Below are 17,052 nucleotides of genomic sequence, written 5' to 3'. Positions count from 1 at the left end.
ACTCACATCTACTATGAGTCTTTCCACTGACTTTTGAATGACTAGCAACTTTAATTCTTCCAATAGTTAATTTTTTAATGATCCAGCTTCACAGAATCATGTAAGGTATAGTACTGTTAGAATTTTTGTTTCAAGAAGTTTAAAGACAATACAAGGGGAAGCTAGATGATCCAGTGGATTGAGAGGCCAGAAGTTGGGAAATTCTAGGTTCAAATCTGACACCAATATTTTCTAGTTATAAAACCCTGGGCAAATCACTTAACTCCAGTTTAGCCCTTACAGTTCTTTTACCTTGGAACTAATACCGTAAATTCTAAAACATGTTGTAAGGGTTTTAAAAAAATATAGTCAATACAAGGACTATTTTCTTCCTTCTTCATATCCACTGATAAATTCTTTATAAAGTATTTAGCCAGTATATTGGAGGTTTTATTCTAGACATTTAAAGATTTTATAACTAGAATTCACTCATTATTCATCTTTGCCTCTTAGAATACTTAATTTTGTTCAAGGCTCAGGTCAAGTGCTACTTCCTATAGAGGCCTTTCCAAATTTTCCCAAAATGTTAGAGCTCTTTTTTTTTCTCTCTTGAAATCACTTTGCACATATTTTATTTTGACTTGTCTATTGCCTTCTGGTTGAATTTTGGTTGAGGGCAAGGGCTGTTCTTGTCTTCATAGCTTCAGTAGTGGTCATATAGTTGCTTAGCTTATGTTTGTTGGGTGAATGAATTTTGTGGGTACCAGTATAGCATTTGGTCTGTTATTCCTTGCTTGTACCACAGGACCAACATACCTCTTTTTAAGGGGCCACAGTTCTGTTCCAAAGTATTCTTTATGTTCTGTTGTGTGGGAAACTAGACTCTGAAGAGAGTCTTTAAAAAAGTTGTAATCCTGTTATACCCCTGTGCTAGAGACCTTGGGAAAATCAATTAAAGCTTAGGCTTAGCTCATGTGTTCAGTCTCCCCCAAAGGGATCAGACAGGTACTAAATGTAAAATATTAGTTTAGAGGACAGCTAATTATTTTCTCCCCACAAAAGAAATACTCAAAATACAAGAGACTCATAAATGTATTGTCAAAAACTGAAAATGTTACAGCAAGTCATTAAAATGATACAATAATTCATAACTCCCTATTCTACTCTCTCAGGAGGTTGGTACTTAAAACATGAAACATTTTGTGGAACTACTAAACATTATTTAATCTACACCTTGGCCCTGCCCTCTTACAGTTTCTTAAAGATACAGGTCTCTAGCAAAACAAGCTAGGGCTTGGGCTCTTCATCCTTTTGTGGTCTCCATCTCTGAGAAAGGAATAATTACAGAAAACTCTTGCTTTTCATGACTTTCAACTGAGGGAACCAGGAGCTCTTGACTGGTCAGGCTCAAGGGGATGCCTCCAATCCTAGTAATGTTCATTTCAGGATCATTGTTTGGTCAGGTATGCCAAAGCAAAGAAAGAAAAAACAAAAGAGGCAGCCAACATTTAAGATTCCCACCCAAGCTCCCTTAGACAAGCACATGCTCTAGCTTCAATGAGAGAAGAAACTCTAATTGGTTGGGGGAAGAAATGTACTTCTCTTTCTCTTATGAGGAAAGCCTTATAGAATATGCCAGTCATGGCAAATTGGAAGAGCAGTGTTCCTGGGGGCAGTTATTCCTTTTTTTTTTTTAAATCTCAATATATGAGGGAAAACTATTTTTTATTGAAAAATTTTAACTTAGAATATTTTTCCATGGTTACATGATTCATGTTCTTTCTTTCACCCCCTTCCATCTCCCTCCAATAGCCAATGAGCAATTCCACTGGGTTTTACATATGTCATTGATCAAGACCTATTTCCATATTATTAATATTTGCACCAGGGTGATCCTTTAGAGTCTGCATCCCCAGTCATATCCCCATCAACCCCTGTGAACAAACAGTTGTGTTTTCTACTGCCACAGTTCTTTCTCTGGATGTGGATAGTGTTCTTATAATTCTCTCAGAATTGTCCTGTATCATTGAATTGCTGCTAGTAGAGAAGTCCATTACATTAGATTGTGCCACAGTGTATCAGTCTCTGTGTACAATGTTCTCCTGGTTCTGCTCCTCTCACTCTGCATCACTTCCTGGAGGTCGTTCCAGTCTCCATGGAATTCCTCCACTTTATTATTCCTTTGAGCACAATAGTATTCCATCACCAACATATACCACAATTTGTTCAGCCATTCCCCAATTGAAGGGCATCCCCTCATTTTCCAATTTTTTGCTACCACAAAGAGCGCTGCTATGAATATTTATGTACAAGTCTTTTTCCTTATTATCTTTTTGGGGTATAAACCCAGCAGTGATTTGGCTGGATCAAAGCAGTCATTCCTTTTAAAGTTTACTGAATGGGTGGCTTTTCCTGGCTCAGTGACCAATTCATTTGTGAAGCATACCCCTCCCCTCGTTGCCATCATGGGGACCAAAGTATTGTTAAATGATCTCCAAATCCAGTTTTTTTTCAGTGCTAAACCAGAGCATATGCAGCCCACTAAAAGTGGTTAGAGAAGCTCAGCTCAGTTTCATGCATAGTTCCAAAAGTACATAGGGATGAGAACAGGTTATCAGAACCCCCTCCATGAAGAAACTTCCGGTAACAATGCAGTTCAGCAACTTCTCTGCAATTCAGAGTTGCCTAGTGCACGAAGAGATTAAGGGACTTGCCTTGAATCATACAGCATTTGAATGCAGGTCTTCCATGGCTTGACGGCTGAGCCACCTTGTCTCAAGAGTTTATGAGTATAACATTATAAATAATAATTATAACATAACATTATGAATAATATGTATATTAAAACCCACCACTTTTCGTATTTTAAATGAATTAAGCTTCAATTATCTGAAAAAGTCACATCTACTCTTCAGGCCAGGTTCGTACCATCCTACCAATAGTAATGACATTTATGTAAAATGCTGGCTCCACGAAATGCATTATCTCATTTACTTCTCACAACCGACCAGTGAGGTGGGTAAATTAGTCCCACTTCATAGATAAGGAAACTGAGGGTCAGAGTGGTTGGGGGACTGGCCCGGGACGCCACAAAGTAAATCCTCGAGACTGTGCACAAGACCCCTCCACCTCTTCTTTGACAAGCCCAGGTAGAAATGAGCCTCCCCAGGTGTTGAAGTTCCCCTTCCCACCTTTGGGGAAGGCACTTCTTGGGCTTCCACTAGCAGAGGGCTGGTGCCCCCTAGGGCGCCCCGCTTCCAGGTGGCATTTTTTGTTCTGAGAACCCGGAGACTCTGTCGAGGAGAAACTTCTCTGGGGAACACCCAGAGCGTCCCGCAGACCACGGAGCTCCGCAGGGACTGTGGGGGAAGGGCTCGCACGAACCGTTGTCAAGCTCCGCGCGCGAGGCCCCGCCCCCGCCCCGTGCCTGTTCTCGCGCGGGCGCGGCGGTAAGCCGCGCGCGCCGTCGTCACCCCCTCCCTGCTGCGCGCCTCCAATCTCCCCACCCCCGACACCCCCTTACCCCCGGCTCGGGTGCGCGCTTCGGGCTCGGGTAAGCGGCGCAAGCCGGGAGGCTGCTCACGTTCGGGCGCGGGGGCGGCTTCGGGGCCTGAGCTGGCGCTGCTGCCGCTACCGCCCAGAGCAGCGGACTGAAGAGGAGGAGGAAGAAGAGGAGGAGGAGGAGGACAACGCTCCACTCGCGCCGCCGCCGGAGATCCCCCCGGGAAGTGAGTACTACTGGGGGGCGGCGACGGGGGAGGAGGCCGAGAGAGAGCGTTGAGGGTAACCGGTTGCGCCCGGGAGGGAAGGCAGCCTGGCAGCCTCCCAGAGCCCCTGCGGGCGCGAGCTCCGCCTCGGGAGCTCGCCTAAGGGCAGCCGCTCGCGGGGACCCCGGAGCCCGCCTGCACTGGGTGGGCTCAGCGCGGCGGGGGAGAGGGGTTACTGCTAGTATCGGGGACTCTGGGTCTGCACCGGGGCCACAGGGGGAGGGCTGCCCAGCCTTGCCCAAGGAGAGCGCGCGGGGCCGGGACGGGGCCGGTGCTAACTGCGGTGTGCAATGCTAGAAAGGCAGGACCCGCGGATCCCCCGTGCTGCTGCCGAGTCGCGGACCGGAGCAGACTCTGGGACTGGAGGGAGAGCGAGCCGAGGGCAAGCTGCATTATGTACTCAACCTCGGCAAAGGGGAGAGACCCTTCCTCTGCCACCCTCTCTCTTCTGCCCACTCCGTGCCAGGTTTGCTGCTGCTCCTTGCCACCCGAGAACGCGGTGGCGCCGGGTATTCCATGGCGCATTCGGTCCTGGAGCGATGATGAGCCAGGCTAATATGTTGCCTAAAGGAAGCAGCTTCGAAAGAAGACAATCTGCAGCGAATGCTGAAGGGGCGAACGGGGCAGGTCCTGGCAGAGGGCAGGTGAAGGAGGCAGGCCCTGGCAGAGAGAAGTGGTTATCGGTCATCAAGTCTTAAGAGAAAACAAGAGACTTGTAGTTAAAGTGACCCAGAGTTCTGAGCTCCTAAAAGGAAAATAGCTGTGGGTTTGAAATCAGGTGTATGCTTCATTGTTAAGTTCTTTGGTCTGGCCTTGGAATCAGGCCCTCTGGCATGATCATTAACAAATATTTATTGAATGCCTTCTGTTAAGTGCAGGGTACTCCGTGATAGGTAGGCATTGTAAAAGGCTTTTTGAAGGGCCAGTAATAGTCCTTTTGGGGAGATGAGACATTTAGAGATTAACAGTAAAGTGGCAGTGAGCTTTATAATTCACAACTTAGTCTTAGCCTGCTGAACTCCTTTACTCCTTGATCTGAAATTTTGAATTTTTTGAATTTGGAAATTTGACCTCTTTTGGGAGAAAAAATACCAGGATCAATTGAGCAATTTGGGGGCATCTTGGAAAATCACAAATTCAATTTAGAAGGTTGATAAGTAACAAGAGCCTGGATTTCATTAACTGCCTTGTTGGCTACCCTTTATTTAGGCTGACCAATGCAGAATCACCTGTCCAGATTAAAGTGGGCATATGGACTTTCCACATGGAGAATCATTTCCTAATCATATCGGCATAAGACTAGTTCCTCAGTATGAGCATTTCAAACAGTAGCTATCACTGAGAAACTGTTTTCCTTTGTTCATCATGACAATTTCAAGTGATTATTTATAGTCAATATATAGTTTCTTCAGATTTTTAGAATGATATGTTCATTCCTTCCAGCATACAATGTGTTAGTCTCATGTTGTTGGAAGATATAGGTTCTTTTACTTAACAACCTGCCCTCTTAGTTTTATCATGACATCTGTGATTAGAAAGTCTTATGTTTTTAGTGTTTCTGGACTGTAAAGATTGGGCTTATTCTACCAATTCTGTTCCTTGGTTGAATTTAGGGGTCTCATATTCCAGGCTGTTGTTTGAGTTACATTAGGTTGCACTGCTTGTTGGGTTACTTTGTCTGCCAAATTAAAACTTGACCTTTTATGAATTCTGAGAGGAGTCTTAGTACCCATAGGTAGAATTGCTCTTTAGAGTATGGTGGCCTCTGGATAATATTGACAGGGTTCAAAAGATCAGAGTAGTCCCTTAGTCATTGAACATTTATAAAGTAAGCACATAGTACATGCCAGGTACTTTGTATACCAAGCACTGGGGACACAAAAAAGGCAAAAACAATAGATCTTGTGATATAAAAAAGACAAGAACAATGATAGTAGTAAATACTGCTGTTTGTACTTCAGTGCCATTAAATTGTATATTTTAAGTAGTGTTCATGACATTTACTTGGGGAAGAGATGCTGGAAGCATATTCTTGTTAACTGTTCTAAACATGTTTCGAAAGTTCTAGGCATTTAAAATACATTGAGTATACAGAGTGAAAATTTTGTATTATACGTATGCTGCTACTCCCAAGAAACAGCAATTCCTACTGGTAAAGGAGCTTTAGATGTCAATTTAGCAAAAATTTAAAATATACCTATCATGTGCTAGATGGGAAGAAGACAAATACAAAAATGAGTTACTTCAAGGAATTAATTACATTTACTACATGTGAGATTATACTATACTTATAAATAGTAATTACAAATAGACACAAAATGTTGAGATTGGAGGAGATTACAGACTCATCACTGGGGAATTAGGGAGGACCATTTGAAGGAGGGAGCATTTGAGTTGACTTGTGAAAGGAAGTAGGGAGTTCTAAGAAGTAAAGCTGAGGAAGGAGAGCAAGACCTAACAATTGATTGGATGGGGTGGGGGAAGGAGAAAGGGTGAGAGTGAAGAGATGAGAGTGATTCCTAGATGAGGATCCTGGGGAAATGGTGATGCCCTTGACAGCATTAGGGAAGTTAGGAGGATGGGAGGATTTAGGAGGAAAGACAATGAGCTCTTTTTTTGGATATGTTGAGATTGAGATATCTTTAGGACAGTCAGAAATCTCCAATAGTCAGATGGAGATGTGGACCTGGAACTCAGATGATAAATGGAGCTGAATATATAGAATTAGATATTATCTGTAGGTTCTATGTAGACTTGGGAGTTATCTGCATAGGGATGATTGTTGTATCCCTGGGAGTTGATGAGATCACTGAGAGTAATTTTTAGTAAGCACTGGACCTTGTTAGTTAAATCATGACTTAGTTATAAAGTATTAAAGGACTTTAGAAGTCATCCTCAGTCTCCTGATTTTACAAGATAACAGTAAGGAAGTTAAGTCCTAGAGAAATTAAACAGTAGAACCATATCTAGAAGAACCCATGGATCCCGACTCTCAGTTCTTTAGTGACATCTCTAACATTACCAAACAGAACAAACACAAATATATGAACACATATATTTGCTGTTCACAGCTTACTTATTGGTTTGAGGGTTCAGAGAATGGAAAAGTTGTTTAAAATGTGTGACATGAAATAATTGAGAGTAAGGGATAACACTGCTGTATTGTTACACTACACAGTGTTAAGAGAACTAGAGGAAGATTTCCAGCATTTTGGGTAGATGAGAAAAAAATAGTTACACAGGATAAGAGGGCAGGCATGGGTTATCATCATTGGAGGTAATAGCTTTATTGATGAGATCACAGATCAATTGAAGTATACAAAGTTCAGAGGTTTGGTTTTGCTCATATTTAGATAATTGAGTTGGCACATGATGCACTTGTATTCATTATCTATAAAAATCTTACCTAATTTAACAGCTAGTATTTTTATTTTTGATTTCTACTAAAAATAGGAAATGCAAGCTAGAGCCAAGTTGTCAGTGAACTTTACTGTTCAAACATAATTTAATCAAACTTTTTATCCACATATGGGGCTGCCTCTGGACTTCTCAGTTGCACCTGGTTTGTTCAGTCTTGTTCATATTTACTTATCATTTCTTTAATTGATTGTCCTTAACACCTTCCTCTTAAAGGAGTAGCTCCTGCTATCTTTCTCTGCTGGTGAAGGACCTTATTAGTGTTTTTTCAATCTAGAATCTTATCTCCATTTTATTACTTGGCTCTTACTAATCTTTTGCAGCTTCTTGCCAGTGATAATTCTTAATGGTCTTTTTTTATTTAATTCCTAATCAGAACATCTGAATAGAGCAACTTATAAACAACTTAATAGTGATTGCTTCATACCTTCCAAACTGAAGAATGGAGAAGTAATCATACCTTGGAAGAAATGTCTAGTGCTAAATGACATTGGTGGGTTATTAATGTCGAAGATAAAACTTTAACTCTTCAGCTTGTATGCATCAGTTAGAATCTTCTCAATAATTTTCTCAGCTTTCAGGTTTCAAAAACTAAGGCTAATGAAATATTTTCTTCATTTGATTTTTTTACTATAATATTATGTATCCTTTGAAGTCAAAAGTGTTTTTTTTTTAAAGTAGATAACGACATAGAAATTGTTCTCTTTATTCAAGCAAACTATGGAAGATATTTATTCATCTTGAGGAATGCTTTGGAGAGGCAAAAAAAAATTTTTTTTGGGTGAAATTCAGCGTTTTCTAGTAATGTTATACACATTCATGTAGGTATTATTGTACAGGCAAAGAAAATGATCTTTTAAAATTGCCATCCTTTTTTAAAAAATTGTTAATCATTTCTTTGTTTTTCCCTCCTATTTCCCTCTCCTGTCCCTGAGAAAAAAGGAAAATCAAAGCCTTGTAACAAATATAGTAAAGCAAAAAAAAATGTTCATGTTGGCCATAACCAAAAATGTTTATGTTCTGCATATTAGTCAATAACCTTTTGGGTAGCATTTTTCCACATTGATCTTTTGAAATCATAGTTTCTCTGAAATTGTCTCTTTAATTACTTCTTGTACAACAATAGTATTCTATTACAATTATATAACATGATTCTTTAATGTTTATTTTCCATTTCTGTGCTACTACAATAAGATCTACTATTAGACACATTTTTCTATTTCTTTGAATTTCTTCAGAGGAGAGGGCTAGCAATGGTATCTGTGGGTTAAAGGGTATGCAGAGTTTAGTAACTTTTTGGGTAGGGTTTCATTTTTTTCAGAATTACTAGATCAATTTATAGTTTCCTAACATTTATCATTTTCCTTTTTTTTTTTAAGCCAACTTTACCGACCTGATGATTGTGAGATGGAACCTCAGTGATGCTTTAATTTGTAAATCAGTGATTTGGAGCATTCTTTTTCCCATGTGATCATAGAAAACTTGGATTTCTTCTCTTGACAACTGCCTATACGTATACCCTGACTATTTATCAATTGGCAAATGGCTTATGAATTTGAGTCTCTTACATATCTTGGAAGAATTAATTTTATGCATGTATTGAAAATAGGACCTTTATCAGAGAAAACTGACAGCAAATTTTTTTTTTTTGCAGTTTACTATCTTCCTTCTAATCTTGTCTGCATTGAATTTGTGCTGTATTTTAAAATTTTTATGTAGTCAAAATTGTTCATTTTGTCTTTTGTGATCCTCTCTCTCCCTTGTCATGAATGTTTCCCCATGTCCATAGATCTGACAAATAATTTCCTTGTTCCTCTGATTTGCTTATGATAAGCATACCTTTTATACCTAGACCATATATCCATTTGGAGCTTATCTGGAAAAAAAACCCAACAAACAAACATTGATGGTTGCTTTAGGTTGTCCATTAGTAAAATAGGGTGAGAAGGGAATTTAGTTGGTGCTTTTGCACTAGATGAAGTGTAAAGTCCCTTTAGATTCTGAAATTATGTGATTCTGTGATGAGTGTTTCTTTGGCCATGGATAGGTAAAAACTAAAATCCTCACTCTTATAGATTAGTGTAAGATAGTGAGGGCTCAGAAATAGGAAATGTTATACCCTTTAATGAGCAAAATGTTTTTGAAATCAAAAGATTCATAGTTATGGTAAAAAGAAAATGAAGAAAATATGATTTGTCTTGAGAGATAGATGGAAAGACAGAGACATAAATAGATTATGTGTGTTTTCCTTTGACTTTAATATGCCTCCAGACTACTTAAAAGAGGTTTTACTTACATATTCCCATCCTGCTATTGGGACAAGATGAAACATGGAACTGCACAGGTAGGACCATCTTTCCAACATATCATTATGAGCAAGGAAATAGGAAAAAGCAGTCCACTATTTTCTGTTTTTATTTTTTTTTTTTGCTTCCTTATCCAGATAATTTTTTTTTTTTGTTTGGGACTGAAATGTCTTCAGGTTAACTAAACAAGGTAGGGTGGTTAGCCCAAGACAAAATTGTTTAAATATAAATTAGGGAATAGGGACATTGTTCTACACATTATCCATTTCCAATGGCTACTTTTACTTTCTGCTCCCTCCATCTTCCAGATAGCCTTATAAATTATCTTTCTTACTTATGGTGTCAAAAAGTTCTTAGAGCCTTAATTTACACCAAGGTATAAATGATCGATAACACCTCATTGTGCTACTGTTTTCAAGTGGCATCTGCATTTTAATCAGAAACAAGTGTCACAGTTGAATATTAAGGTCATTTTTAGTCAGCAAGTAAAAGAACAATTTGAGAAGATGGAATGGGGTGGGTAGAATGTGATAGTGTGGGGACTAGACCAGCAAGAGGACCATTTTTCTCTGTATTTGAAATTACTTTTTCTTTCTATAATACCAGTCCTGAAGAAAGATCTTAGATTCAGATTGGGATAGGACTTTAACATTCTTTTAATCCAACCCTGAAAAGACAGTCATTAGCTATTCTGGGCATACCTGTAGGGAAAAAAATAATTTAATTGTCAAGAGAGCCCTAAAAAAAGATAGTGACCAGAGTTAAGAGAAGAGGATAAAGTTAACCACAATGAATATTTTTTCCTTTTTCTCTATTATTTTTAGGAGGAAAGTTACATGATGGAAGTAATAATAGGTTCCAGTAAAGGGGGAGGTGATTTTAGGACTGTCCTGTGATTACTAAGGTAGTTTTCTATCAAAAATACTAGGTACTTGGAGCAGATCCTGGTCAATAACTTAAGGAGCCTAGGCTACCGATGATACAGTTAAAGGGGCGATGGTAGAAAAGCTGTCAGTCTTGTCAGGATTTCTGGGGGCAGAGGGTACCAGGAAATGTTTAACAACTGGATTGCTGGGAAAAAAATGTAAGCAGAAATCACTCAGTTCAATATGTATTATCATTCTGTCACTTAAGTTTTCAATAACACAATAAGTCAAGCCCTAATTTGTGTTTGTGGATTTCCAAGTTGTAAATACTCAAGACTAAAAATTTAACAATGGACTAGAAAGTCTGTTTGAACTGGCTCCAGCATATTCTTTCAATTCAACTCAAATATTCTAGTAACTACTCTTAAACCCTTTTAAGGTGCTGGCTTGTACAAAGTATTGGTAGTTGCTAGGGATAATATAATGAGATTGTTTGGGGGCCAAATATAGGTCATACTTTTTCCTTTTACCCAACAAAGAGCTAGGACTCTGCTATTTGCTACTTATTGTAAAGTTTGGAAGTCACATAATCAGTCCGGATTTTAGTTTCCCCATCTTTAAAATGAGGGATTTGGACCAGATTATATTTAATGTTCCTTCTGGATTTAAGTCTATTATCTTATGAGAACAGTCTTAATTTTTAAATATTTTTGTAGACAAAAAGAAAATATTCTCTTTCTTACTGATGGTTGATCTATTAATCTGTCTCAGATATCTCTCTTGCTCAGTCAAACCTCCATATAGCCACAAAAATAATATTTGTTTCGTATAGATCTAATCATGTCAGTCCCCTGGTTATTAAGTTTCAGGGGTTCCTTGTTGACTCTAAAATCAATATGGATTCTTCTGTTTGACACTTAAAACTTTTCACATCCTGGCCCCAACTTATATTCCTGAACTATATGTCCAGCCTTTCTTAGTGTTCCTTATACATGATTCTTTATCATCCATCTCTGTGCTTTTGTACAGACTGTCTTCCATGTCTGGAATGTACTTCCTCTTCACCTGTGCTTCTGAGAATCTGTAGTTTGCAACTGGCACACTATATATAATTGACAGAACTATGAATTTGTCCAGCTATTCTGGAAAACAATTTAGATAGCTTCTAAGAAAGTAACAAATGCTTATATTCTTTGAACCAGAGATTTCACTGGTAGGCAATATCCCAAAGGAGGTCAGTGTAGGAAATGAAATCCTTTATATTCTGAAACATTTATAGCATCACTTTTTGTAGTGGCAAATATTTGGGAATGAAGTAGATAACCTTTGGGAAATGGCTGAACAGATTATGGTACATGAATATAATGGAATATTGATGTTAGAAATGAAGAACACAAAGAAGCATGGTATAATAGGTAGGTCTATAGAAAACTTATTCGAGTGGAAGCAAAGTGAAGTAAGGAGAAAAAGGAAAAAGTATAACAATGACTGCAGTAATGTGATTAGAAAGAATTAAAAAAAAAATAGAAACTGAACACTACAATTATAATGACCAAGCCTAACCCCAAATAAGAGATAGAAGGCACTTCCCTCCTTGCTTTGTAGAGAAGGGGAACCATGGGTCTCAAACACTGAATATAAAGTTGGACATGGTTACTATATGGGCTAGTTTTGTTGAATTGCTTTTTTCTTTTCTTGTAAGGGATAGTTCTCTAAGTAGAGATAGGAAGAGCAATATATTGGGAAATGGTGATATAAAAACAAGGTATCAATAAAAATAAAACTTTTAAAACCAACAAAGACTGGCCCTTTGGAGAGTGGCTGAAGAAATTGTGGTTATTGTTAGTTTCTTTAAACTCTCAACTCAAATGCTACCACTGACATAAGGCCTTTCTTGAATTTCCCTACCCTTCCAATTGCTTTTGAATCCTCCCAAAATTACCTTGCCTTTATTTTGTATACCTTTTGGTATATACTTCTCTGTGTATATGTTTTATGTGTTTTTTCCTAAAGAATGTAAGCTCTTTGAGGGCAGCAGTAGTTTCCTTTTCCTTTTTGTATACCAAGTGCCTAGCTCATAATATATGATTAATAAATGTATGTTAATTATTTGGATAAATACAGTAATTGGGACATGATCCCTGGACTCATAGAACTCACAGTTTAGGAAAGATATATGTTATATGGTTTTCTGTAATTCTATCAAAGCTGGAAGAGATCTTAGAGTCCATTTAGTAGAAACCATCCCTAAACAAGAATCCCCTTTGTAACATAAACCAAAAGTGATCAGGGAGTCCTTGCTTGAAGGGAGGAACCTACTACTTATTGGACAGCCCATTTCACTTTTGTATAACCTGAACTGTTAGAATTTTTTTCTTTTTAGGAAGATGAAATCTGTCTCTTTGGAATTTCCTTCCATTGCTTTTAGCTCTGTCCTTTGGTGCCAAATGGAACAGGTCTAATCCCTCTTCTTCAAGATGGCCTTTTAAATACTTGAAGACAACTATGTGGTATCTGTCCAACTGTCTGTTTTCCTGGCTTCTCTTCTTTAACCAAACTATAAAATGATAACTAGTGCTACATACTCTTTCTTCCTAGCACTAGCCTAGGGATTGCTTGCTCCCTGTGCTTTGATTAGGATTACCATGAATCTTTCAAGTTAACAGTTACTTCTTCACCATCACACTGTTGACTTGTGCTGCTCATGGGTGTGCTTGTTATTTACTCTGCATCTGCCATATCTCTTAGACTATATCATTGTTTGAATTAGTGAAATTGCACAATTCCTTGCACCTGCTTCCCTTAGCATGTTCTTAGAAATAAAGTTGGGTGAGCCTTATCCTTGGTATGTTTATGGAATAGCTATTTAATGAGCTTTTCTATTTTTTAATGCTAAGAACATGAACCAGGATCTTTTGTATTGCAAACACTTTTGAGTCAGTAGATATCTATGTGACTCAAATGGCTCTCAGATATACTGCAGATTCTAGCCAAGTATTTTATTTTCCTATCGTTATTCAGTGTGGCCATACATGACAAGCATTGTATGATTTTATAACACTCTGCATAAAGATAACATATAAGTTGACTAACTCTTCCCATGAGAGGAACAATGATGGGAGTGCGAGTGGAGTGTTCCCAAGAAGAAGCAACTTTCTAATGAGTTTTGATTCTTAATTCTCTGAGAGAGAGAGACAGATATTCACAGGATGCTCTTAGAGATTGAGAACTATTGTGGCTGAACTATTACCTCTGCCTCTGTTGTCAGATCCCACTTTGTGTAGCTTCTAGATGCCAACACTATGGGAAATTATCCTGACCCTGTTGGGGGTGAATTAAAACCTCAGAATACCCATTTTTTCCTTTGGCTTCACTTGCGCTCTAATAGGAAAGTGTTGCCAGCACTAGTCATAATCAATGGTGGGGTGTCTTTTATCTTTGAGTACTAGATTTATAAGGGTTGGATGTATTCCTCTTACATGGGCTGTCTTGATGGTAACCTTAAGAAAATTGAGTATCTAAGTCCCTTTATCCATAAAACAATCTGCTACCTTATTTCAGGCACTTAATTTTTTCTTAAGTTCATTAAGACCCCATTCTGTATTTTGAACCTTGAAGCTTCTCCATTCTGATTCTATAAACCTATTTTTCTCACTTGTAGGGATATAACCTACTTTTGTTGTTAATTTTATCTTACTGTTGCCTAAAAATTAGGCACTGTCCTAGGTGATAGGGATACAGAGGCAAAAATGAAACAACCCCAGTTCTCAAGGACTTTACTATCTATTCTTAGATAATTTCTACCTCTTGATGTTATGAACATTTTGTAGCCTGGGAAGGGGGTGATTTCTGGGGTAGGGGGAGAGAACAGTAAAAGCTCCAGCATTCCTTGAGGCAATTTCCAAGGAACTTGTCTGATCATAGAATGTTATCGACTTTTTACTTTTATACAATCAAATCCAAAATTTGTTCCCTGCCTTATAGCACTATTGTGAAGATCAGCTGAAAAACATATATGTAAAATGTCTTGAAAACGTTAAAGTTCTATGTAAATGTTAGCCAACGTTATTTGTTAATTATTTTTACTCTGTTGTTGAAATAAATATAAATTCCATGTATTCTGATTTTTAAATGAGAATGAAACAGTATCTTTCTAATGGTAAAATTCTTTTATTTTTGTCAAGATAATTTTAAAGCTCTTTTCATGCCATATGTGTGTATATATACATATATACATATGGTCTTGTTAGGTTAAAGTTCAAATGTTTTATTACTTTTGGTATTCAGATACATGGAATTGATTCCCTGCAACAACATAAAATTAGATTAAGACCTATAGTTAATTTCCTATATCTATAGAGCTTTCTTAGACTTCTTAAATTTCTGTATCTACCTATTTGTGACTAACTGTCCTCAAATAACTGGCCCGTTGGCAGTGCAATGGTAGAACACTGGGCCTGGAGTTTGGAAGAGCAGAGTGCAAGTCTTATTTTTTTCCTTTCCCAAGTTGTACTTTTTGGGTTGCTTTTATATAACAACAGTGTTTAATGTTAATATTAAAAAAATGAATCTTTGCTTTCATGGGAATTTGAGATCACCAAAGTAGCTTTGGACTTCTGGTCAAGAAGAGTATTTATTAAAGGCATGACAAGCTCCCACATATCTACTTAAGCAAAAACTAGAAATTTACATCAGATTGAATAATAATCAAGAATGCAATGAGAAATAACAGTTAGTGACTTCTATTACAGACTGCAAAAAGTAAGAAGTCTACAAGCAATAAGAAAGAAGGTCACCAGCAAAGCCAGTGCAAACAGTCCAGTAGCTTCCCAGCACAAGAAGATACAGGGCAGAGACACAAGTAGCCCACAGGGCTCTGTTCAGATGCAGCAAAAGTGGAGGGTATCCCTTTGAAAGTCCCAACGTGGAGACCTTGAAAACCTGGGAAGCTACTGGCCTGTTTGGGTAGGGGAAGCAGCAATAATAAATAGTGTGGCATATCAGACCAAGATGGTCCCAGGGTTAGGTGCTTGACTCAATGTTTTGAGATGTTGTAAAGGGCCCCCTATATCTAGGACTCTGAGCCTTAAAGATCTAGGAGACTCTAACTCTGGGAACATGTGAGTCAGTTCAGGAACCTAAAGGACCTAGAGTGAGATCAAGCAGGGTGACTTCCTTACCCCAAAATAGAGTGGGGGTGGGGGCAGGGGTGGCCTTCTACAGAGCTCTAATTCAGTTGGGAAAATGAGTAAAATAATGGAAAGACTGGCCAGTATAAGGAAACTGCAAGCAGAGACTCAAAGGAAAACAATGGATTTTCCATGGCTACATACATAGCTAGAAAAAATGAAGCAAGAGATAATAAAAAAAAAAACAACCAAAACTCTTGAGGAAATAGTTGGGAGGGGGATAAGTAACTTAGAAGGGAAAAGTAGGAAATATTACCAAAGAAAAGGACTCCTACAATAGAAAGAAGAGAAATCAGTGACTTTGTAAGACAGCAAGAAGTATTAAAATAAAACCAAAAGATTGAAAAAATAAAGAAAATATAAAATATCTGATGTTTCAAAATAACTATAAGTAGGTGGAGAGAATTTCAGAATTACTAGACTCTGTGAAAGTCATGATTTAAAAAAAAGCTTAGACACATTTTACGAAATAAAAAATGAATATTTCCTAGATCTGTTGGAAGTAGAGGACAGGTTGCTCAGTGGATAGAGAGCCATGTCTGGTGATGGCAGTTCCTTGATTCAGATCTGACCATAGACACTTCTTAGCTTTGTGGGCAAGTAACTTAACCCCACTTACCTAGCCCTTATCATTCTTTTGTCTTAGAACCAATACTTAATATTGATTCTAAGACATAAGATAAGTGTTTTAAAAACCTACAGGGAAAAATGGAAGTAGAACCTATTGATCACTTCTTGAAATGAATCTTCAAGATGAGCAAAGTCCAGGAATATCCTAGTCAAAATCCAATACTTGTTCATTGGGTGTGTGTATATACATACATTCCCACAGATATAAATATACATTTACATATGCATATATACATAATTGCATGTATACATACAAATGCACCTTTATATATGTAAATATATAAAGAAACATTTTTATATATATGAGTACATATAGTTGTCCTCTCTCACTCTCTCTTTGCCTTTCCTCTCCTTCTTCTGTCTATATAGATATATCCAGAAAGAAGCATTGAGAAAGATCAAGTACCAATGAACTGAAGTTAAAATTTACATATGATCTGGCAGTTTCTACTAAAAATCAGAGATCTTGTAATACAGTATTCTGAAAAGCAAGAGACAGAAGCTTTAAAACCAAGAATAACTTACCCTGTAAATCTGAGTATAATCCTATATGGAAGAAATAGACTGTTAGAAGACTTTCAAACATTTTTGATGAAATGTTCAGAGTTAAGTTGGAACTTTGAAATGCAAACATGAGTCAGGAGAAACTTAGGCAAATCTAGTTGAGCAATTAGAAAGGACTGTAAGATGATTTAGTGTTAATATTATAATAGGGAACATGTCACTTCAGTACTTTAATGTCTTCAAAGAATTTTGAGTGATTAAGAAAAACAGGACATGTAGGTAGATTGATTCTGTTCTGAAGATTTTAAGATGGAAAAAATAATGGAATGTAAAATGATTACACTAGGATACAGAGGAAGATAAAGGAGTTGGAATTTGCTATTTTCATAACTGG

General features: G+C 37.9%; 1 protein-coding gene across 12 annotated transcripts in view; it reads left to right on the top strand.

The window, feature by feature from the left end:
• Positions 1–3,338: 3,338 nt before the first annotated feature.
• The window catches only part of DTNB (dystrobrevin beta), a 398,765-nt gene continuing 385,051 nt past the window's right edge, over positions 3,339–17,052 (top strand). For 3 of the 12 annotated variants that reach the window (XM_016424705.2, XM_007475943.2, XM_007475939.2), the window contains exon 1: positions 3,408–3,707. The gene's annotated coding sequence lies outside the window, so the exon portion shown is untranslated. Of the gene's footprint in view, positions 3,708–17,052 lie in introns of all 12 variants that reach the window. The other 9 variants (XR_008915458.1, XM_007475940.2, XM_056813141.1 and 6 more) reach the window with 8 other exon arrangements.

The sequence above is a fragment of the Monodelphis domestica genome, chromosome 1 (genome assembly GCF_027887165.1).
Source record: "Monodelphis domestica isolate mMonDom1 chromosome 1, mMonDom1.pri, whole genome shotgun sequence".
In the NCBI taxonomy this organism is placed as follows: domain Eukaryota; kingdom Metazoa; phylum Chordata; class Mammalia; order Didelphimorphia; family Didelphidae; genus Monodelphis; species Monodelphis domestica.
The sequence above is the reverse complement of the archived record's forward strand: the minus strand, read 5'-3'. Positions and strand labels throughout refer to the sequence as shown.